General features: G+C 45.9%; 1 protein-coding gene across 2 annotated transcripts in view; it reads right to left on the reverse strand.

The window, feature by feature from the left end:
• Positions 1-19,383, reverse strand: part of LOC146812445 (opsin-5-like) — a 665,928-nt gene that overhangs the window by 92,037 nt on the left and 554,508 nt on the right. The window lies entirely within an intron of this gene.

Raw genomic sequence — 19,383 nt, forward strand, 5'->3', positions numbered from 1 at the left:
TAAATTAAGTGATTTTGCCCAGGATCACAAGATGTTGACCCGATACCAGGACTCGAACCCAGGTCCCCAGAACCAAAGTAAGCACCTATGGCATTAATGCCAAATCCGCTCCTCCTTGAAACATCCAACGTTCCCACTAGTATTGGGACGAAGGGGAGAGGAGCAAGGCTTTAAAAAAATAATACAAAAAGCTCTTCACTCTTACCTGCCAGAGAATGGAATCTTCAGGAAGGTTCAAAAGCAGTAGCCAACTGACCTATTTACATTATGTGCACTTTGTGATCTGCATGGTACATGTTCTTTGCAGCAGGCACATTAACCCTCTGTACTACCTATCCATGAGTCAAAACTTCCACTAGACAAAACTCTGATCTCTCTCTAGGAAGAACATTAAACACCAGAGTCATCATGACATTTTTATTGTTGCCGAAAAATTGCTGGAGGCCAGGAAGGAGGCAGCAATCACTTTTAAAAGCTTAATATACTTGCAAACATAATGCCTCCACCCAAAGTCAGCGCCCGGTCACACCGGTTGCACTGCCCTAGAGCTGGCCATTCTCAAGGGTCCTGTGACCTCAGTGACAGAGTCACTGTTGTTCTTGGCTGTGCTGCTTCATAGGCCTGCCCGCAAGACTGGAGGTGAACTTCAGTATGGATTGTGGTGGACAAACCTTGAAGGTTAACCCAGACTTGCCAGTGCTAGGTTCCACCTGCTGGTGCTAAGACATCAGCGCTTCTAAGGTCTTGCGAAGCCTTCTAAGGTCTAGCATGGGATTGTGCTCTCTCAGGAGAGTGGTCTGGTGGACTGGTTATTAAGGCTGAACCTGGTTCCCCAGTTCCAAATTCAGCAGCTCTGGCCATAGTGCCACATCCTCTCCCCCACTGAACACCATACTGCACCACTGAGAAAAACTCACACTGCCTTCAACTACAACCCAATTGCTGCCAACTATAAACACCTGGATGCGGCTCAATTTAAATGACGCAATAGACAAGAGCAATATACGGCCTACAAAAAAAGTAACAACATCCTGGAAAAAGCAAACACTCATAGGGAATGCAAAATTTAGCAAGCCATGTGACATTTAAGCAGGAACAACATGGTTACCTTAACGCTTTTACAGTCACTATTCAGAAATCAGTGAGTTCTTTTGCCTCAAAAGTTAAAGACAAGACTACAGGGCCCTGAATGGACCCATTTCAAACTCCATTGCTAATATCCTTACAAAACGTAAGCAGTATGGTAAAAAGACCACATCCCTGGACACAGAGCCGCAGTACACATTTTGTTTTCCAATCCACACTTTGCAGTACCTCCAGGACTGGTGCACTAGTTGCAAGCCCAGGGAAAACAAAGACAAGAAAACAAAAATAGCGCTTCACCGGCAAACTCTAAAAGTGACGCTAATGTGCTTAGGTGTGAATAAAATCAATCTGGCCAGTTTGCTACCACTCTGTCTCACTTTATTTAGTTATTTTTCATATTTTTAACCTTTTGTTCCAGATGCTGCACTTTGGAATTAAAATACGACATTTCCAGCAAAAATGATTTTCTTTTTTGGATCCATTTCACAGGGGAGCAAATAAAAGAAAGGAGAGGAAAGAGAGTTGTTAGAACCCAATCTTGAAGTCACGTTTTCAGTAAGAGAAGAACTGCTAGACAGAAAGAGAGTGAAGAATGAAAGAGTGTGGGGGGGGGCAGCTGAAGCGACAGAGCAGAAGAGGACACTGTATTTTTCTTCTCTGAGCAAGAAGGAACAGACAGAGTCCTGTTACTTCTCTGCCACCCGTCCTCGAACGCCAGGAAAGGCTGAGCTTTATTTAAAGGTGATGGTGATTTCTTGTCCTGGGACGCATTTTCAGAATAAAAAAGTAGGCGAACAGAATCCTAGGAATTGAAGCAGGAGGGGTACACTGTGCCCTTCTGCTCCCGCCCACTTTGACCACTGGGCTTCTGACTAAGACCTGGGGATACAATTGCCTTCACATCAGGTGCGCAACGCCCATAGGACTAAAGGGCTTCAGCGCCCTCACCCCCCCTGGCCCCCAAACCCACCCGTAGTGTGTGTCAGCCCCGGCTGAGACAGCTTCCTGGGCAAACACACACAGACAGTTTTGGTGCTGCCAACCGCACCTGTACTTCACAGGTCTTTAAAAGACCATTTACTCGTTAATGAGGCTTTGTGTTTTTCACCCCTTCTTAGAGCCCCTGCATCTCCACTCTTCCTATTGCTGGAAAAATTAGCCCCCTTCCACTCCCCACCACCTCCGAAATCGTTGCGTCTCTGGCCTTTAAAGACCTGTGACTCCAGACACTCTCAGCCGAGCCCCCAGCAGCTGGAGCTGCAGCGGCCTGGGCTGAGTTACAGGACTGGCGCCTGACAGCAACAATAGAAGGTGAAGTGCGCGCCCCCCCCTGGAGGGATGCTGCGCCCCCCCAGGGGGGCGCGCCCCACAGTTTGAAGACCTATGACCTACACATATATTCTGTTTACATCCACAGGCCTTTTCATCCTGTCTTTTGTGGCTTTTTCCTGATGAAGGCACTGCTGTGCCAAAACACGCGTAGATACCACCTGGGTTGCAACCACTAACTGTTGATGGCACAGCTTGCAGATTACTCATCAGATCGAACTATGGTCTAAAATATTCGTTTCCAATCTTTATTTCGACCGTTTGGTCATAAAAGATACACATGCATAAAAATCACATTTGATAAAACATCAGTGCATAGTTTAAAAATCCACTTCAAACATTATTAACAGTGTTAAAAATAGAGCAATCTACAGACTACCCAGCATTTTTTAAAAGACGATTACGCGTATGCCATACATTTGTAAAAAATTTGGCAAGCGCAAAAACAATTGGGCCGGAAACATCACATTTTAAAATCCTGTACATAGGTATATATTCCCTGCCACCCAAGTTCTTAATCAGAGGCAGCAGCCAGTACTTTCTGGCTGCCTTATATGCTGGGCAGAAAAAGATCACATGTAAGTCATTTTCCTCTTTGTCAGCGCAAAGGGGGCAATACTTAGTGGAAGGGGCTTGCGACCAGGTGCTAGAAAAGGAGCGCAAAGGCAATGTACCGTATCTCCACTGAAGAAATAACTTTCTAGTGAGTACGGGATATATGGGATCAAAAACCTTTTCAAGTGCATAAACATCATTATTTTGCAGGAATTTAGCAGAAAGGGACCCCTCTGTCTGGGTAGCTAAAGCCCTTACCCTTTTGTGTTCATGATACAGATTCACCAAAAATCTCTTGAAGATTCTAGGTGCTGTATCTGCTGGTTTAGTCCACAATTCGGGGAGCCCCAGATCTGTGCAGGTTGACTGGATATTTTGGACCCAGGGGATACTGAGCGCCTTGGGGTGTTTTAATAGTTCGACCAGTTCCGCCCTATAGTCGGCGAGATCGTCGCTGCTCCAAAGCCTGCGCCAGAAGGCAATGGGTCTTAGACTTATCTCGTCGGCGAGAGGCCGTAGCCCTAGATCAAGCCTCAAAGGGAGAAGTGGGGTACTAGAAGGAAGTGCGGTAATTTGTCTTAAGAATCTGTTTTCCGTGGATGACAGATTCTGACATGGAGTGTAGCCCCACAGTTCAGCCCCATAGAGGATCGCCCCCCTGGCCTGTGCTTTATATATCTGAATTAGGGCCCCCAATGGGCGATAGGTCGAACCGGTCATCATCCGGGAAATACCCCCGGTAGTTTGTACTAGTTTAAGGTTAGCCCTGGTTTGATGGGTCCCCCAGGTCATATTTTCGTTGAGTGTCACGCCGAGATATTCAAACGTGGCTACTCTTTCCAGCCGTGCTGCTCCCAGCAGGGGATTCGGGCGCTGTTTGGGGCTTGTATTCAATACCATATATTTGGTTTTTGTGGCATTGATTTCCAGTCCTCTGTCCTGACAGAAGGCCACAAAGGCATCAAGTATCCTTTGGATGCCCATAGGAGTTTTGGATACCAACAGTGTGTCGTCCGCAAACATTATTGCGGGCACACTGTTGCCATTTAGTTTGGGGGCATCTGTGTAGTCGGTGGCATTCAGATGAGCGATTACCCCGTTGACAAAGAGGCAAAACAGGGTCGGCGCCAGCACACAGCCCTGTCTTACCCCTCTGCCCACGGGGAATCTGTCAGTCAGCTCCCCCGACCTCCCACACCTCACCTGGGCATAGTTGTTATGGTGCAGCCTCTGCAAGGTCAATAAGATGTCAGGTGGTACGCCCATCCCTGCCAGAATGACCCAGAGTTTTCCCCTGGGCACGAGGTCGAAGGCGGCTCTTAGGTCCACGAAAATCGTGTACAAACTGCCACCCTCGAACCTCACTGTCTTCCAATACACCAGGTTCAATCTGAAGACCTGGTCCACAGTCGATACCCCTTTCCTAAAGCCTGCCTGGTATGGACTGAGGGCGCCTGCCTCCTCGATCCATTCCTGAAGCCTGTTCAGGAGAACCCTGCCGAACAACTTCTGCGCTACATCTATCAGGCTGATCGGTCTGTAGTTGGCTGGGAGGAGGGGGGATCCCTTTTTGAAAATCGGGACCACCTCAGCCCCCAGCCAAGTACTAGGGATTTCCATCCCACCGAGGATACCATTAAAAAGAGCAGCGAGGTAGGGCGCCCAGACGGTGGGCTCCTGCTTGTACAGGTCTCCCGGTAGCCCATCCAGCCCAGGGGCCTTCCCCGAAGCCAGGCCTGAAATAGCAGCAGTGACCTCGCTCAATGTTATTTGGTCCACCTGAGAGCCCTGCCTTTCTGGTTCAATTGACACAGGAAGTTCTCCAAGCTCGGCGCTATATAAGGACTGGAAGTGGGCCTGCCACACTCCAGGAGCTATGTTAGGCTCCACTGCCGAATGTAAACTCCCTGATCCCCCGTTCACCATTCTCCAGAACAAGCGTTGATCTTGCACTGCTAGAGCCTTAGTGAGTTCTTCCCACTGGTTTTCCTCCCATTCTATTTTAGCCTGGGCGAGAAGTTTCTTATAGGCTTGCCTATATTGCTTAAGGCGTTCCCCTCCTTTACCCTCCTTTATTACGCCGAGGAGTTCTGTTTTGGCCCGCCTACAGGCCACATTGTACCATTGGGTTTTGCCTTGGCACCTCTCTCTTGACTTCCGTACCTTACATGTGAAGTGGGGTGCCGCAACTTTTATAAGTTCCTTGTGGGCATCAGACAATTTGCTCCTTATGTCTATTTTTCTTGCTACACTCCCCAACAAATTCCAGGATAGGGGTAATCTCTGCATAAAGCAGTGGGAGTTTGTCCTTTTTTGTGACCAAATGCTCCCACCTAATTCTTCTCCTACTGTTGTCTATAAGGAGCGTGGGGTGGTTCCCTTCTTCCTGGGTCACTAAGCCCTGCGGTGCTGGATGAACAAGATCTAACTCAAGGGCATTATGGTCACTATCCAACCTATCTATTACCCTAAAATCCTGTATAGTTGACCACCTCGCTAGTTGGACCAGAATGTAGTCCAAGTGTGACTCTCTTCCCCGGCGGTTGTAGGTATTTTTGCCTGGTGTGTCCGATTTAACTCTCCCATTACACGCTCTAAGACCATACCTTAAGGTAAGGGCAGTGATTTGCAACGCTAATGGGGTCCAAGCTTTCGTAGATGGAACATCAACCCCTGGTACTGCCCACCTAGCTTCTTCATCTGATAAAAACCCTTCCTGAAGACCGGGGAGTGGCTCAAAGTGAGAATTAAAATCCCCACCCACCACATAGTATGAATCAGTCGACAGTTCAGATAAAAAGTTCGAGAGCTCGTTAAAAGTCGGTGATTCTTTTGCCTTTCCCATCGGCCTGGAATAGATGTTAACCAACAAGAGGTTTACTTTGTTTGGCCATGTTAGTAAGACCACCAGAATGTCATCAGAGTTACATGGAAGCCGTGATGCCACACAGCCCAGATGGACAGCAACCCATATCACAAGGCCCCCTGAAGGGCGGCCTTTGCCTTCCCACCTAGCTGGAATAGAGAATGATGTGAAGCCTTGGTGTCCATGGTCCTCTCTAGCCCAGGTTTCCTGGAACATGCATATGTCGCCAGATTCTATATACTTTTCCCAAGTTGGCTCTTCCAATTTGTTTGATAGTCCCGCGATGTTCCAGGAGATTATCCTCAGATGTTCAGAAGTGGGAGGTGTCAAAACACAAGGGTTGGAAGAGGTAGGTCCTGGCACCTCTCGTGTTGCAAAGCCTGGAGCGTGGGCAGCATAGGTTTCATATGGCACCATGGCTCCCCTCTCCCCCTCGCCAACAGGGAGGGGATCCAAAGTTATCCCCTCGGCAGCAACTACTCCATCAGTGGCTTGGTGAAAGAATTCGTTTCTGCCATGATCTATGGTAGGTGGGTCATTCAATAGGCCAAAACTTGGGCCGGAGGACAAAGTGAAATGCTCCAAGGACCCACAAGAACCCCAAACCCCTGGCGCTGTCTTACAGGCGGTAAGTCAGTCGACCCCATCCAGACAGTTGAAGCGATTGAAATCGCAAAAAGGTGTATCTGGTGGTTGAAAATACAGGGGTTGTACAGAGCCTTTATGCTTGCGTCTATGTTCTACCCTTGTCCAGTCATCGTATATTGGGGCCTGACGCTTAAGAATCGGGGGAAAGAAGAAAGATACTGGGAGGGTCTGTATGGTGGAATCCAGGGAACGGTTCATTCCTCTGCAAATATGTCGGACCGTGCCTGGATCCTTAAAAGTTACCATGATACAGTCCCCCACTATAGTTTTCCTAGTCTTCCCTAGCCATGGGACCCTTCTCACCATGATGATTTCATTATTATACTGGGGAGGCAAAGGTCGGTTCCAATTGAGCCATTTGATTACCTTTTTCTTAAGTGACTGGTAATCCTCGTTTTCCCCTGATCTTAAGTGAGGGTCACCCGCTAGAACCACCATTAATCTGTTGGCCTCAGGTGGAAGGTCTGGCCTCCGAGGTCTGGGTGTTGGACAAACGGGCGTGAGTGGGGGAACATTGACCTGGCCTTGATGCATTCTAGAGGACTCTATTTGTGGGCTATGTGGAATTAAAGCCGCATTATAAGTAGGTCTGGGGCTTTGGTTGTTGTGCCGTGCCTGAATTTGAGTGGCCATGAGGGGTTGCAGAGGGGGAGCAGATGGCATACTTCTGGGGGGGGCTCTAGTGGCATTAATTGCGGCATCTTCTTTGGAAGGTTCCTCAGCCGGGGGAGGGATTTCCACTAATTTTGTCTGCTTACTTACTAGAGTGCTCAAGGTGGTAAGAGAAGTTTCTAGTAAAGTAAGCCTAATCTCGACCTTTTTTAAGCTGTCGGAGATGGGCTGTAGAAGGGAGCGGAGTAGGAATTCAATGTTCCCCTTAGCAGAGAGTGGATTATTTGGCTTTGACGTAGTGCCCTCTTGTTCATTGGTGGTGGCAGTAATTCCGATGTTTGAGAGCTTAGAAGGAGGCACTATCTCCGTGTGCTTCCCCGGTAGAGCAATATTTGGCCGTTTCATGCCAAAGTCCAGATGGGATATTTTGGATTTCCCCCGCCCCCCCATTGATTTCCGGGCACGTTTACCGGGTGGGGGCCTATGTAACTCCACCACTACGTTTATTTTGGGCTTACTCTTATTGGCCACTTGGATAGGTGGAATTTGGGTTACCAGGTTGACGGGGGAATGAGAGGTCTCAGGGGGGACTGGCTCTATGTTTTGTAAAAGCGCTATCCCTGGGGTGGGGGGGATTTCCCTTAATAGGACAGGGAAGTCCTCTAGTGTCGAAATGTTTAGACTGCTGGATAGCACACCTCCCTCTTGAGTGATGGGGGAGGGGCTGATGTCGATCAAGGGCCTATTTTTTATGGATTCAATGGAGCGCCTGCGGTCCGCCCTGCGTTTCTCTAGTGAACCCTCCATGTCCGCCTCACCTTTATTGGGTTTGAAGTAGTTATCCAAAGTCCCGGAGCTGGAGGCTCCTTCCCTAGAGGGGGTTTCCCGGTGTATAGGCGAGGGCATTTCCTTAGTTATTGCGTGGGACGGAATCAAGAGAGAGGGCCCAGCCCGGCCTCCTTCGGCCACTGACGGCCTAGGACGGTCCCGCCCTTGTCCCGGGCTTCGCCCGGGCTGCGATCCGCGCTGCGGATCAGTGTGTGCTGGGAAATATTGTGACGTCAAGGGGCGGGTCCGGAGGAAGAGGCAGGCAGCAGCAGCAGGAAGCGGAGGGCTGCTGGGCCTCGCAGTCCTCAGAGCGCTGTTTCCCCGTGCAGGAGGTCAGTCTTTCACCACGAGCGGCACCCGCGAAGCGGGGGCCGCGAGGTTTAAATCAATGTCCAGGTGTCCAGGTGTCCAGGGGCGGGTCCGGAGGAAGAGGCAGGCAGCAGCAGCAGGAAGCGGAGGGCTGCTGGGCCTCGCAGTCCTCAGAGCGCTGTTTCCCCGTGCAGGAGGTCAGTCTTTCACCACGAGCGGCACCCGCGAAGCGGGGGCCGCGAGGTTTAAATGAATGTCCAGGTGTCCAGGGGCGGGTCCGGAGGAAGAGGCAGGCAGCAGCAGCAGGAAGCGGAGGGCTGCTGGGCCTCGCAGTCCTCAGAGCGCTGTTTCCCCGTGCAGGAGGTCAGTCTTTCACCACGAGCGGCACCCACGAAGCGGGGGCCGCGAGGTTTAAATCAATGTCCAGGTGTCCAGGGGCGGGTCCGGAGGAAGAGGCAGGCAGCAGCAGCAGGAAGCGGAGGGCTGCTGGGCCTCGCAGTCCTCAGAGCGCTGTTTCCCCGTGCAGGAGGTCAGTCTTTCACCACGAGCGGCACCCACGAAGCGGGGGCCGCGAGGTTTAAATCAATGTCCAGGTGTCCAGGGGCGGGTCCGGAGGAAGAGGCAGGCAGCAGCAGCAGGAAGCGGAGGGCTGCTGGGCCTCGCAGTCCTCAGAGCGCTGTTTCCCCGTGCAGGAGGTCAGTCTTTCACCACGAGCGGCACCCGCGAAGCGGGGGCTGCGAGGTTTAAATCAATGTCCAGGTGTCCAGGGGCGGGTCCGGAGGAAGAGGCAGGCAGCAGCAGCAGGAAGCGGAGGGCTGCTGGGCCTCGCAGTCCTCAGAGCGCTGTTTCCCCGTGCAGGAGGTCAGTCTTTCACCACGAGCGGCAGTTTCATGTCATTCATGACAACATCATATGTTTTGGATATCGATACGACTGAATACCACTATCAATGAGAACTCAATAGGCAATTTTTCTCTGATATTATCTAGTACACAATTTTTGTTTGTCCTCATTGCACAGTGTGATGTTAGAGTGAATGTGGATTGACTGAGTTTGTCAGTGGAATGTTTTATTGTTCTTATAAATCATATTTATTGTCTTGCTAAAAACTATTTCTGTATCTGATTAATAATTTTTGTCGCGTAATTAACCATGTTGCCCTTGGATTTTGCAATTTCATTTTTTCCATGCCTAGAGGAACTCCTTATAAGTAGCAGGGGGCCCTTTCTTATTTACATTTTACTAGTGAAATATACCACATTCAGTTGACAAGAATATGTAGAAAGTGCAAGAGGCTATGAGCCAGCGATCAGTACATCAGTCCACATACCAACTATATGTGCAGAAGTCATAGGGCACAACATCCCTCCAAAACATGTTGAATTTGAAACACACATTGATCTCGTATTTGACTACAAACTGAGCACTCTGTCATCATGCATTGAGAAAAGCCACATCCCCTGGTCAACAATGTCTGCATGTCAGATCATGTGAATTAATGGGCAGCATAACAGATCATAAAACCACTCACACAAGCTAAGACTAGTGTAAGTATACAGCTTTCAGCTGAGCACAATAAATCACTGATACACAGTAAACCATTACATACACCTTTATGTTTCAAAGTAGCATATTTATTTTAAACATAAAGTAACTAGATCTATGCCTATCTAACCTATGCTAAAACATATCATAACCTATACTACACTACCTCATTCTGTCTTCACATAGCACTACCTTAACATAGCTTATCTTAACCTACACATTTAACACAGCATTTTAAACATCAAGCCCCCACCCCCTTAAGTCACTTCTTAAGACAGGACAAATCTAACTATACCTAAACATAAACTGCCTAAATATTTAACATAAGCAAATATAATTTATTTTGTATTTTTCAGAATATGATTTGTTTTTGCTATTTTTTTTACATGAAACACACGTCAAACCTCCACCCCTGAACAACCCAAGTAATCCCATATAACACCCACCCTTATGAAACCCCTATGTACACTATCTTAACACTAAACGAAACCCACTCTAACCTAACCTATCTTACCCACTACATCAATAACAAGGGTGCAGCCAAGCAGGCTGAAATAGATGGATGGGACATGGTGTGTCCTAACGTTTGTCAGGCCCCACTGATTCCTTGATTTCGTGTAGCAGGTACAGGGCCTGGGCCATCCACCACTGCTATCCGTAGTTTAATGTCTGATAATTCTTTGTGCATGTCTGGCTCAAAATGTGCCTGCCCTCCTGTGGGCGCCATTGTGTGCGAAGGTCCACTCTGAGATGTGCTGGGAGTTGGTGCCTGTGATAGTCCTGCAGTCAGTTGTGAATGGCTAGCCACACTTCCTCTGCTGGTTGTTGGTGGCCCCTGGGGAACAAAAGACCACTGCCCCTGGGCCTTTTTGGTCTGACAACGATGCTTCATGGCTCTGTACGATTTCGCAACCCAATGGATGTGCTGGTAGCACACATTTCGCTTCTGGAAATTACTCTGTTCCTCTGGGGTCATGTTGTCTGTGGAAAAAGTTTATGTCAAATACATATAACATCACAAGGAACTCTCATATTTTTTATTACAGCTAAGTCAGTTGCCCCAACAGCCACCATACACCTTGCTGCTTTGAGTGACTACACACATACCTACATCTAGCATATCTGATATAGATGGGCCTATTTGCAAAGGTAACAGATTTGATCGACTGTGCTATACCAACACCATAGGCAGAAGTAATAATGACCATCTCCACAGGGTATGTTTGGAAACATACTTGTTTGAGGACCCATGGATTTGTTACGCAATTTCACATTGACTGTGCATTGGTGTACTTAGGGCTTCCTGTTATGGTCATCATGCCATAGGCATTTGACACTTTCATCTGTGTCATGTCTTGAAAGCACATTACTTGTGCCACAATGTTTTGGAATTGATGGGACAAGTAGCCATTTCAGGACACATTTTTACCCATACAGGTGACCTTGTAAGCATGACGTGTTACAATGGATGCAGGAAATGTACACCACATCATACAATGGCATGTGAACATTTTCATATTTGACATGATGCCACTCTACGGTCGACCATGCCACCACTGAATACATGTACACATTTAATTGCCATGTGCAGAAGACATGCATACTGTAGCAATCATACCCTAATCATGATATATTGTTCTTCCATCACCACATACATTGGCATTGTCAGACACTTGGAAAATGGCACAACTCACACACAACTTTCATGTTGTCATTCCAAGATAGGCAGCTTGTGTTAATCAACACTTGTCAGATACTGATACACTTGAAACATGTTACCACATCTATCCATTACCTATTCCACCTCTTCAAAAAGTCAAATTGTCAGTAGGATGCACAATAAATCAGGCAATTCCCTACACATCTGATGTGACACTCCTCGCAACACACTTATTACACAGACGAGGGCAATCACCAGTGAAGTTTGGGTTGCTGAAGTTGGCCATCTCAGCGTCTGTGTAAAGGGGTGGTCCAGCTACAAGACATAACAAATACTGAACATTATTAAACTGTTTTACACATATATGAGAAGCAAGCTCACAACAGTAATATGCTAGACTATTGGTCCGGTGGCCTATCAGGTCGTAAGTGTTCAGATGACACAGTTGACATGCTTGGGTGAAACACATTGGTTAGGATGGCTGTCATACATCCAAGTGCAGATCGGCACCACTACCTAACTACACACATGTAGCTGACTTGGATTATGCTGTGCACCTACACAGTTCACATACATACTCAGGTAATGGCATCTGGAGGCCCTCTGTAAGCAAACACTATTAAATAGCCTACATACATCTTATACGTACTGGTCCACAAAGTAACTTGTGTAGTTTACCTGTCAGTGCTGCTGAGTGCATGTCATTGTATAATATTGTTTCCATGCATCACTAAGCCTAGTACAACAGATAACGAATAGGGATTAGCTAACAGAGTAAGACATGGCAGACATCAAAGATGCTAGCCAACTCAGAGGAGATATGCCAAGGAGCATCAAAGGCACATCACTGTGGTACACCTGCGCAGACCCAGGATACCATGGTACACTTGCACAGCCCCAGGATACCTTGACACATTGTAAGAAAGGAAATGACAGCTGTGCATGGGCCTTGTACAACCGTCCCTTTATGAACGAAATTGGTACTGTAATGCGCAATCAAAACTGGAAATGACACATGCCTTCAGCAGAAATAGCTTATTTGGAGCACATGTGCAGTACCAGCCATGTAATCACATGAAGTTTCAGGAAATGCATGGACATGCATATCAACTCCATGCTTACCAGGGACGCATTTCTCTCACCTATGGCAATAGTGACAATAGTGATGGTCACACTGCATCACAGAAACCACTGGTGCTTCTATTGTTGCTGCACTATAGGCATGGGACTTGTCCATTTTGCAAGTGTGCAAGACAATTTTGCACTAAACATCACAGCGACCCATACTTGGATGCTACATTTTACAATGGTAACATGAGACAAATGACATAGCAGAAACAATACATGTACTTACATGTTGGTCCACCAAGTGCAATGCCCACATACGGCAGCAGGTCGGCATCCCTGCCCAAAACATCTGCCCAGCGATGTTTAGGTTGGGGGGGTCTCTCATTCCACACCATGTACCCACAGCATCTGCTGCCTGATGTTCTCCCATCTCATCATGTGGGCCTTCACTGGATACCTCGTCCCCCATGTTGCAGCATATTTGGCAGGTAGTGCGCCACCAGCCAGAGAAAAGTGCCTAGATCTTGGGAGTTCTTGGGCCTACAATGCTTCTGGACCGGCATTATCCCACCCACTTATCATTATACTAATCCTAACTAAACCCCAGAAAACACAATAAAAGCCCAAGTACAAAACTACCCCAAAAGACAAACACCCAAGACTTAACAGTACAGTTGACTATTAAATACACAATATAGAAACACTAATTGACAAAAGACACAGAACAGGGACAGCAGACACAACACACAAACTCCACAAAACTCCAAAGTACACTCTCCTGCTCCAAACACACCACCATTCCCAAGCACAGATAAACTGTTACTGATTGTGAATGTGAAAGTAATTTTACAGTTCCTGGTTTCCAGCACGCAATATCTATTGCATCACTTCCCTTGCTCCATTACTTCATTCTCTGGGCAGATGCAGGACGTTTTCAGGCTATGCGTGGTATTTTTTTATGCTAGCCCACATTACCTCTATTTCACTAGATGTCATGCTATGGTTAACACAGTAGATATTGCGCGTATGCGAAAGCGCGTCATTTTTTGTGTATGTGGTGTGGAAAACGTTCCCGCTGATTGTTCTAGCATAATTATTTTAAGCGCAAGAGTAAACATTTTGTTTTTCATATGATGTGCATTTCATGTTCCAATTGACAGTGAGTGTTGTTTTTTGTGTGATGTGTGTTGCTGTTCTGTTGCCACTGTTAGCTCATGTGTTTAATGTGTGTAAATAATTCTACATGTGTAGCATCATCCATGTCATGGTTCTAAATGTGAATCATGCACAGACACGATGGTAACACATTGGCTTACTTACCCATGGGTGCTAGGTGTGGCAATTAAATTATGCCTACCAATGGTAATGTATGTGCTTCTACCCATGATGCAAGAGTCAACCTCTTCAATGGGGTCACTGTGATACATACACGACTACTTTGTGCAAGTGCAAATAGCCCTATGTAGCCCAGTGGAGCCCTCTGGTTGTAGACTTGATTTGTAAGTGTGAAACTATTGCAAGGGGGTGTATGGATTGAACTATGTGATTCATTGCATGAGTAACAAATGCATCCAAGGCCATATCCCACATGAGAGTGACACTTTTAACATTTGTGTCCACTATGACCATTTTTAATGGTGATTGTGGTATGGTTTATCACCATGGATGCCTAGGTATATATTCCAAAATTTTGATGACAGTACGTCGGTATCTACAGTATGCAACAAGACAGTGTAGCTTGTGCATTGCTGTGGGAGTACAGGTGCAACACGGTGTCACCGGCAACGTTTGATAGTTAGCATTAGTCTATGTTAATGGAGGTCAATTTCTGATTGTGACATGTAGGTATGTTTTCATTAATGGCATATGTAGACTGCAGTTGTAGGAGTGTGTTCCCATGCACATCCTATGTGGAATACTGCAATGTACTCCTATAACAAGTGGCCGCTACTGGTAACCACAAGTATGAGGCCTAACACATGGCGAGCATCATGAGAGGCACACACAGTTGGTGACCACCATCTACGTGACCACAACAAGATCATAGTGGCTACCAATGGTGACCCATCTGCATCTGGTAGTTGACATGCACAACATTTATTTTGTACCAGATGGTGTTCTAGTGTGTTTCATAGACTGTGCTAGATGACCGACATCTGCAGAGCAACTATTGTATGCCAGAAGTGTTGTGTGAATTTAGGATACAGATGCTTACAAGGTGTTAGTGTTCAGAATGTTTATTCATCGACAGAGGCACATATGTCACTGTACAACATTTTTTAAGATGATTCATGTAAAAAAATTGGTGAAGAAATGTATTGTCCTTCCACCTTGTTGATGCTACTGATGTTCCAGGTTGCATAGGCTCCTCACCTCCTTCCTCTCCATCGTCTGGCATTTACTGTCCCACATTGTCCTCTGGCAATGCCACATTGGTCCTGACACATATGTTATACAAGACACAGAAGACCAAAATGATCTTACAGACCATGGGTGGGGAGTATAGTAATCTACCCCCAGATGCATCAAGGCAGCGGAACTGTGAGTTGAAGCCTCCAAACGTCCGCTCAACAATAGACCAGGTGGGGCTAGAGCTTGGTTGTATGTCATCTGTGCTTGGTTTAGCGGAAACTTCGCCTGTATCATGACCCACGGCATCAGTGCATACCCTTGGCCAGCTGAAAAAAAGTGTTGCATTAGTCAGCACTCATAATGAGGGTGTGTACAACATGCATCTCCATTGTGGTCGGTGCCCAGATTTCTATGTTCACCTTGTACACTGTCCTGTACATGAAATGACAATGTGTCACTTACAAACAAGTTAGTATTGGTAATGGCAGACACAGAAAATTACTGACAAGTGTGATGTCCTCTGTGATGCCTCCATTAATTTACATTCAGCTCCGTGGTAATGCGTTGTAGGTGATGATTAGTCACCAATGACAATAGTTTCTTTGACATTGATTAGGCAATTGTCTGACAAGAATTTATTGTGTTAATGTATGGGTCCCATGCCAAATCCTAAACCATTATCTTTCTGATTGGGTGAAAAATGACAGTAGCTGGTAAAGTATCTTCTTTCTGGCACCCATCTTTTGTACTTTTTGATTGCATCTACATGTTTCTATGTGCCAGACATGGAAATGAAAGTGGATGTATGTGAATATGTGACATGTAAATCTATACATGACAGTGCACAGAGTACACTGTGGGGACAGTATACAGAAGTTAGCAGAGGTGTCGTGATGTTGCACAGTACAGTTGAACAAGTAGACTGCGCACACTGCAATGCAACACATTTTGGGGGCAGTGTAGGCCATGGCTTTGACATGAATCAGTATCCATTTATTGTGTGTCTGCGCAGGCAGAAGCAGTTCAGCTTTTCTCACTGACAGCCATGATATGTCCATGGAAACGTAGTTGTTGGCTGTCATGGGGGATATAGTTTGTGCATTAGGGGGCACCTTGCTGCACAGTCTTGGACCTTGGCTGACAGCTGTAGTGATTTTCACTGAACACATTCTTACATGTTGTGCATATTGGGTGTGATGTGTGTCTATGATTTGTGATGTGATGCTGCATTTTCTATGGTAACCATTGCAGCGTATATGTATGGCCATGTTTTTCAGTCTCAAAGAAGTGTGATATATCTTCTCTCCTCTTGCCCATGTGATTGACTTGTACTGTACAGACTTCACACATGGAATGCCTTGCCTCTGCAATGTTTATGTGATGTGTGCCTAAGCATAAGGATTTATTCTTTGTGAGTGTCTCTACAAAATTGGATGGGCTCATAGGTCCTTATGTGGTTTTTATGCCTGTACAACGATGAGTGTGGAAAAGGCTGAGCTATCCTGCATCCAAACCAAAGTGGTGCAATGTGCATATCCATGGTGTTCTACTTTCAACTCATGACATAATGGTGTGTAATTGCAATCCCACCCTCCACCCTTGCACCATGTTACATGTGTCAGCTTGTTGTCCAGACATGATGTAATGTTTTGAGTAACAGATTCCAAAACAATTATCATAGTATCTGTGCTGTTCCCTCTTACAATGTGTGGTGCAAATTCCTGGACAAAATAATAATGGAAATGAGAATGAGACATTTGCTTATGTATCCTCTTTTCTGTTCCCCTAGGGTGGCACACCACTTGCCCACTGTCACATGGTCCCTGTAAGTAGGATGTGTGTAAGAATGTTGTGCTCTACATTGGTTTTCGATGGGAAGGAGCACCACATTGTCCATGGTATACATTCTTGACATAAGAAGAATGAAAGATGTACTTTGTAGTGGCCTGCCATACTTCAAACCTCTTAGGCCTTGCAATGTTATGCAGACATGTTTCCCATTGCCACATTGACATGATATTTGCATGTGCTCCACCATAGCATTATAATAGATGACAGTCCCTCATCCCATTGTACTTGTTTATGTGGGCCACACTGGCTTAGTCAGTATCAACATGTGTGACCTTTTAGCTTTGTGTGCATATTTGCCATTTTATATGGGGAAAGTATATGGGGCCAGGCCACACCAACAATGTATGCACAGTGGAATTCAACACAGGATTAATTTGTCAATGTTTTCCTACATAGTCGAGTGCCTTGTGGTCTGTGGTGTAGTTGAGTTGTACTTACCAACAAGCAGGCCATTCCCATAGGTCCCATTCTGGAAATGTTGATTGATGGAAGATTGCCGTAAGATGTAGGAGTCATGAGCACTACCAGGGTACTTTGCAAGTACATTTATCAAGAGGCCTAGATGATCCACGATTGCCTGAACATTAATTGAATAAGTGTGCTTCCTGTTGAAATACATGTGTGATGATTCCACAGGAGGCACAACTCCAGCAATGCCATAACAGCCTTGCTTGTGTCATTCTGGCTGTGGTGGATTGAACATTTTCTAACGCTAGCATGTGCAGAACAGCAAGTAGCTTGGCATGTGGAGGGATGTTGGTGTAGCGCTGGGATGTGGGCTGCAGCCTTGGCACAATCTGTTGCAGGAGGCGGGCAATGGAACCCCTCTTGAGCCTGTAATGAGCTATGACCTCCTCCTCCCTGAGGTCAATGAGGGTGATCCTCTGGCGGTATGTCTGCTCACTGCTCTTGTGCAACCACTGTGGTGGTGGTCTCCTTGGTGCCTCTGGCTGCAATAGCAATAGATCCACGGCATAGTTGTGCTGGCCAAGGTGATTTAGTTCTGTTCTACTTTTATATAAGTGTGTTAGCATAATTTTTAAGACAAGCTTTTCCCTAGCTGTAAAAAACTGATGCTAATGGGACCTAGCAGCAGTTGTTTCTTTAGAGGCGTCTAGCGTCACTTTGTAAATAAGGCAATAAAAATAAAAAAATGACGCTACGGCGGCGTTAAGTCCTTGTATATATGCCCCTTAATGTGTGTGCCTGGCTATGGGATATCTGAACTATGATGATTCTGTGAATCAGTATTTGAAATTTATTACCACTGTTTTATATTGTGTGCAACTTAAGGTGCAAAAATCTTTTTTAATAGAGCTTAAAGTGGAAAATTACAGTCTGTCTAAGCAAAAATATCTCAGTGTAACGAACGTATACATTGTGCACACTCAAAGTGAAAAATGAATTTACCACATTTTAAAAATGACTGATATGTTAACATGTGGCGGGTCATGTGAAGAAATTTGACAAGCCGGCTGTGCTTCATCACACCCATAGAACCCTGATGGGTAGCATTATGCTCCCTGTTCTTGCTGCAAAAAAGGTTATTTTTCCTATGGTGATATTTCCTGGCAGGGTGGACACCCTGGTGTTGATTAAAAACTTCATTGTGTTCCAATCTTGTGAAAAAAATATCTTCACTTATACATTTTAATCAAATGAGCATCTGCACTCAAGGGTCATCAGTCATACTCAACTTCTTATTAGAAGCTTAAAGAATTTAGCATTAAGGATAGAATAAAGGAGCATTCTATTCACATTCATTTGTAGTGCAAAAATTAAATAATTGAAAGACAATTGTTGGGCCATCTAAAATCTGCAGCTGACATTTGCACCCTAAATTCTGCCTAAAACAAAACATTTTGGGCCATATGTAGGTAAGACGTGTTTTGCGAGTCTCAAATTGCTATTTTTAGGGAATCGGATTTAGAGAATCGCAAAACGCAATGTAGGTAGGATTAGCAAAATATTTTGCGATTCCCACCTAGTCCTTATTTGCGAATCGCAAATAGAGATTCGCAAATAAGGAATACCTTGCCATTCATTCCTATGGGCTACAAGGCCCATAGGAATGAATAGGAAGACATTCTCAATTTGCGATTCTCAATTAGAGAATCGCAAATTGAGAATGCAATTTCAAGGTTGCAAGGGTGTCAATAGGACACCCTTTTGCACCCCTGAAATAAACATGTGTGCACATGTGGTGCACATGCATGCGTGAAGGGCATGTATGTGCGCCACATGGCACTTTTTGAAAAATGCAAAAAAGTGCATTTTTCAAAGAAATCGCAAATTACCACCATCCTGAAGTTGATGGTAATTTGCGATTCCTTCAGCCAAAATCGCACAACTTGGGTGCTTCCTACATTGCATTTAAGGAATCGCAATTTAGGATTCCTTAAATGCATTTGCAAAATAAGGAATTGCAGATTTTGTGATTCCTTATTTTGCGTGTGGGTTTTTGTGTGCTACATAGCACACTGCCCAAATTGCGATCGCAAACGCTGAAATTCTGCGAATTTCAGCATTTGCGAGCGCAATTTGGCTTCCTACATATGGCCCTTTGTGTATATATTTGTTGTCAAGTAATTTGCGAATTAAAAACAAGGGGAAGAACAACAGGGTTCCTAGCATGGACCTAATTTAGGGGTTGCTAGGGGTCGCTGCTGTGACC

This window comes from Triturus cristatus, chromosome 7 (assembly GCF_964204655.1).
Source record: "Triturus cristatus chromosome 7, aTriCri1.1, whole genome shotgun sequence".
Taxonomy (NCBI): Eukaryota; Metazoa; Chordata; class Amphibia; order Caudata; family Salamandridae; genus Triturus; species Triturus cristatus.